Source organism: Patagioenas fasciata, chromosome 7 (assembly GCF_037038585.1).
Source record: "Patagioenas fasciata isolate bPatFas1 chromosome 7, bPatFas1.hap1, whole genome shotgun sequence".
NCBI classification, from domain to species: domain Eukaryota; kingdom Metazoa; phylum Chordata; class Aves; order Columbiformes; family Columbidae; genus Patagioenas; species Patagioenas fasciata.
The window spans coordinates 21,065,857-21,071,972 of record NC_092526.1 but is presented as its reverse complement, the minus strand read 5'-3'; positions in this window follow the sequence as shown (position 1 = coordinate 21,071,972).

Below are 6,116 nucleotides of genomic sequence, written 5' to 3'. Positions count from 1 at the left end.
GTGGGAACTTTGTACTGATTTGATCAGAAATCCCAGAGACCCAAAACAGAACCCTGCTGTAACCCAGATGTTTGAGGTTCCTGGCTCCCACAGCTCCCAGCTGGGCAGAAAAGCCTGAAACTAGAACTGCAGTGGTGAATGAGTGACACTCAACCTTGGTGTGTTATTGGGTGTGGTTTAGGACAGACTAGTCAGTGTGCTTTATGAAATAAAACATGTTGCAGTGAGGTACTATTTATCATTGTCATTGGAAATCTTAAGATCTGGCAAAGCCTGAGGTATAATGTATTAAAGTATGAAATACAGTAGTTACTGATAAGCTGCAAGATATACAGATGATTGATCAAGATGACTATTACTGCCACAGTACTCAGTTTTTATTAAAACTCATATTTTTCTGTAATATTTGTAAAGCCTTCACCTTTTCACAAAATATTTAAACTGGCAGCTGCAGCAAGAAAGAAAACTCTTCATTTGATAAAATAGCATAGTTCAAATTCACTTGAATTGAAAACTAATGATCCCTCTCAACACACAAATACCGAAGTACCTAAAAATCAAATATAGTATAGAGAGTAAGAATACCCAGCACACTGAAAACTGTGAAAAAGTACTTAGAATTTTAGCATTTTCTAGATAATGAAATTAACCCTTTAAAATATTTTTTCTGAAGAATGTTCCAAATTGTTTTTCGATGAAAACAAAACTTTAGACTATTTTATGTGAAAATTCTTATTTATTTAAAATAATTCCCTGTCTCAAAGCACCTGCAAACAGAGGCCCCCATCTTTCCTGTGAGATGCTAGTCCAGTTAACTTCTTTCAATTTATACAGCATGTACCTACATTAGCATTACATTTTTTCATCAGGAGTGGACTTCTGGAGTGAATCTCCTGATTGCCACCATTTTGGTTCACATCTCAAAGGCAAACTGCATTCCTTTTAGATGGCTACTAAACTCGGAGATGCACATATATAATGCATTCCTGTTCCACAGGACAGACCAGACCTGGTCCGAACCAGCATTTGGTGCAGATGTTGGTCTTCCCCTTTGCTAAGGAACTAGAGCAGCACTTGCTGTTCCTACTCTAACCTATAATCTCATGCTTTGGCAAAAACCCCCAAACACCACTGCCCTCAACCCTCCCTTTTTCTTATGCCTTCAGCAGCTTCTTAATACATAAACCGGGCCATTAAGGCATTCAGGATGATCAACCAAGTATCTTAGAGCTGTGAACGGAAGCGAAAAGACGGGCAGTCCGTAGCCACATTTCTGTGTTTTCAAATGGAGCTGTTTATTCCTTAAGGGGGTAGATATTGCTCAGATGTACTCCGTAGCACATCTGATTTGATCATCATCTTCACAGGAGAAAAAAATTGAAACATGCCCTGAGTAACAAAGACAAATGCTCAGACTTACTGCCATTTTCTTTTCATATTCATCTCAGGAATGAGCAGTTCATTTATTGCTTCTAAAAAAATAACTTTGCCAATATTGCCATGCACGGAACATAAAATATATGACAACCACTGCACTGGAATTTACATTCCTATGAATTATTTGCTTGAAAAGATCACGTGCTTGGTTGTAAATGTCTTGTTCATATGCCTAAAGCAAGAAGTTTGAAATGTTTATTGTGTGTATTTTAAACCTTTATAGCTCCTTTTGGAGTTTGAATAATCAGTCTGCTTATATTTATCAAGGCAAATTAGATGCAGATCTCACTTACTCTAAAACAGAGCCAGGCATTCCAAAAGCTAGGAAAGTGTACACAATAGATTTGTTTCTTTGCCTATTACAAAATATGAAGTAAAACTGGCTTGTGACATCCCTAAACCAGCCTTTATGCTAGCTGAAGATCTGTCTTAAAACCTTTGTGCCTTTATCAAATGCAGTTAGTGCTTACCGAATTTCACACATCTGGATCCATAGTAATTTGGAATTTTCTATTTGTTATGAAGCTGCACAATACAGGGATATCCAATAATAGTACAGACAACAAGGATAATACTATATACTGACCCAACAGATATATTAATTGGGACCCCAGTGTACAAGATAGCATACAATTCAGACTGAAATGCCCCAAAGAGCATATGGGAAAGCTCTTGAGCTCAAAAGCAATATGCAGCTTATGGACTATGACACACAACCAACTCGCGCCCTCCAGCCGCTGCTCCTGGCCCATCTGTTAGCAGGATCAGGTTTATCTTAAGGCAGACACAGATTTTAGTGAAGGTCAGCAAAGGCTTTTCCTTTTCGTGAATCAGTTTGCCTAACCCTGAATGTTGCTTTCCCTTTCAAACTGCTGACCTGTACTTAGCTACCAAGGGTCCAGCCTGAAATGCGTGGTTCACCAACTAATGCTGACTGTACAGAAAACGGCTGAGGTACTGGTGCTGAGCACCTCATCAAATTTATCTCATAATGTAAAGTAAAAATCTGGAAAAAAGGATTGAATTTATCAGATATTGGAAATACACTGTGAATTTAAGGACTGCTGGGAAGAGAAAATAGTATTAAACATTAATAACATACATACTAAATGCATTCAATCACAATTGGTTTTGTATGCTAGCTGGAGGTCAAATTTGAAAAGAAATCAAATTACTGCAAGAGTCCTACTGGCTAACAGAACAGTTTTATTACACACCTACTCAACCAAGAGTGGAGGTGGTTAAGCTGAGTTTGTTGATATTTTTCATAAACCCTCTTGGATGTTGCTAGACATTTTAAAATGCAAACAAACAAGTAATGGCTACACTTGTAAAAATTAAAGAGAGACAAGAAGTTATGCTTTGCTTCTGTCATATTCCAATTGTGTTATATTACTCGCTGTATTCTGTAATGCTTCAATAAACTTTGTGAATTTATTCAGTACCTTGATATTGTCTATATCAGTCCTGTCATTTTAATCCTCTAAAATCACTGCGAACTCATTTATGAGTGATTTATAACATTTTAAAGCCTTGCCAAACCTGATAGAACAAATGTGCACACATAAATCACTTAGTCCCACAGGCAGATTACAGTACATTTTTAACTGTATGAATAAACCATACTAAGTAATTATGGTAATAACTCTTACCTTTTTGAAAGCAATATTTGCAATCCAATTACACAGAGCTTGACTGTTGAATAGGATTGTATGCCTGAAAGGTTGGGGGGAATGGCTCTGATTGCCAGACAGCGAGCCTCTATTCTTTTTGTCCTTCTTATTATCCCTAGTCACTCTAACAATTATGCACAATGAACCCTTTAGAATCTTGAGCTTATAAACACATGGTTCCAGCAGAAGCAGAGGTAATGAAGCCTGACCTCCTACAGATCTGTGGGTTTGTGCTTATATGGTACCATGCTCTTCACTGCAACATCCCAGCTCTTCTTCACCATCTTTGTCCTGGACCAGGGACAGCGCTGCTCCCCAGTTACGCTGGTTCAGCCTCCACTTGGCTGCTGCTCAAGCTGCAAGACAAGGGCTGTGCTCTGTTTACCCTTCCTCCAGGGCAGAGCACTGACCTGTGGTTCACTCCTTTACCTGGCTGCTGATTTTTAGTACACTGTAAGAACAGTGATAGCTGCAACACAATCTCGTTTTCAATTTGAGGTAACTGAACAATGGGTTCAAAAGTTATCAGGGATACCGACAGACTATGCTAAAAATAGTGTTTAATCATGCAAGTGCCTAGTGGTTTTTTATGTGACCTTATATATATTTCAAAGTGAGTATGCACTGAAATGATGAATTGAAAGAAGATACAATTAGTGTTAATTTTATTCCCTTCCTCTTCAGACACAGCATGTTGAACAATGTAATTGCTATCGACTCACCTGGTCTGTGACTGTTTGATGGGTAACTCTCTACATGGAAACAGGCTCTTTGGCTGACTTACCTCAACGGATTCTTTCACACTGGCCATGGGTTCAGTTCTTCACTATCCAGTATCTTCTGCACCACAGCTTCAGCTGGAATAACTTGCTTGGCAAAGAAACATGTCTGTTGAATGAACATCAACTTTGCATCATTATTGTTTTGATTTAGAAGCATGTGACACTTTACACTGATGGCAATCATCGTAAAGGATTTCAGGCATTTAAGAGCAAACTGTGTACATTAACTTTTTGGTTAAGCGAGGAGTAGCTAGAAGTGGCAGAGGGGTGTTATCATTTATCCTCAGGCTGGCAGCCAAACAGCAAACAGCTCCTGTCTCCCACCTTTCCTTCCCCAGGGAGAAGGAATGGAAAAAGACGATAGGCTTGTGGGTTGAAATGGAAACATATTTAATAGAATAATAATGAAAAGAGTGATACAGAGCAATACTTAGCCACTGGAACGCATGCTCCCAGCAATGAGTGCCAGAGGCAGACCCTGCGAGCACAGCAAATCCAGCAAAATGCAGAGTTCCCGACCGAGTGTAGAGAAGTCATGGGTCAGGCAATGGGAGCAAGAAGCAGGATCCCTCATGGACGGCAGCCATCGAAGAAGAAGGGCTGCCTCCAGCAACTTCCCGCTTATACATTGAGCGTCATGTTTATGGTATGGACACCTCATTGATCAACCTGCATGTCAGTCTAGGTGCTGTCTCGGTATGTTCTCTCCCAGAGACTGTCTTGCACCTGCAGTTGTACAGTTGGAAAGTCCTTCATCCCGTTAGCAACAGTCAAGATATCGGTGAGTTCTTCATTCTTTTAATACCAAATCCCAAACACTGGAAAGCTACTAGAAGACAACATTAACCCCGTCCCAGGGTGCTATCTTATTACTCACAAAATCCAAAACAAAATCCAAAACTGAATCCAAAACAAAAGACCATGCTAGCTACCAAGAAGAAAAATTTCTAACTGCATGGAAAATTACCTCATTCAGCTAACCCAGCACAGGCTAAATTAAAGCACAACACATTCATGTAAATTCTTACCTCAGAGGTTAAAAATAAAAACAGGCAAATAACTAATACTTTTTTTTTCCAAATGAAGCTCATGAGATAAACTTGCTTGTCTAACTCCAAGTCTGACATAGCCCCATTAATGGAAAGACAATGCAGCAAACTGGTGACTGTATTCTTTTAACATCAGTTGTCAGTATTGACATGACTTACTGGCCTGTATTTTCCTACACTCTGTGCGAAGGCAGACAAGCCATCTGATCAAATAACATTTCTAAAGCAGAGAGGGAAAACCTCTTCTGACATGCAATCTTCATTGCTGTCAACTGCAATTGTGCAGCAAATCCCTGTCATTTTAGGCTCCAGCCTAAGGTTACTCCACAATTCTGACAGTCTGCTTGGGACTGTTGACAGTAGGCACCACCTTTACTAAGTGCTTTGTTAATGGCATCACAATGAATTAAAATACCAAATTTACAGTCAATGTTCATGCAATTTACATGAGAAAGCTGGTTTACTTTCCTCCGCTGTTTTTGCTGACGTTTCCCTCAATTGTCATTTCTCAACCGTACTGTTTGGTTCAGAACACACATTAAAAATTTGCATCCAATCTTGCTTTTGATTGTGCATTAATCCTATCCAGCTGCCAGCTGATGTCACTGTTAGCAGTCCATCTTTCCTCTTCCAAATGAGATAGTTAGCATTTTAGAGTAGTTACATATCAAACCTTACAGATGAGTTCTTATATAAGAATTCTTCCATGTGACACAGTTCAGTTTGTGCTGGATGCTTGGACTAGTTGCAAGAGTAGCACAGCTCATCATAGCTAAACTATGAACAATCTCAATGGTTCACATGCTCTTTATTGAACAATACTAATTTATTTGAAAAAATGGATTAAATTACTAGGAAATTGCTATGAAAGGGGAACAGCTATTGAAAGAACTTCATGTGAAGATGAAGCTGCTTCTAGACTGGACAGCAGCCCCAGCTGCCTCTTACATCCACCTGGTCCAGTTGGTACCACAACTCAGATCATCGCTGAAGGACCAAATGCTGGATCTACATTTTAAGCAAACTATGCTACTAATGTGCAAACCCTTTTCTGGACCTGGCATACGGATTAGGTTGTCCCATAAAATAACAGCTATAGCCACTGATCTCACTTGGAGATTGTTCAGTAAGAAAGTGCATATAAAAATGAGATACAGTAACATCTAAATGTTTTG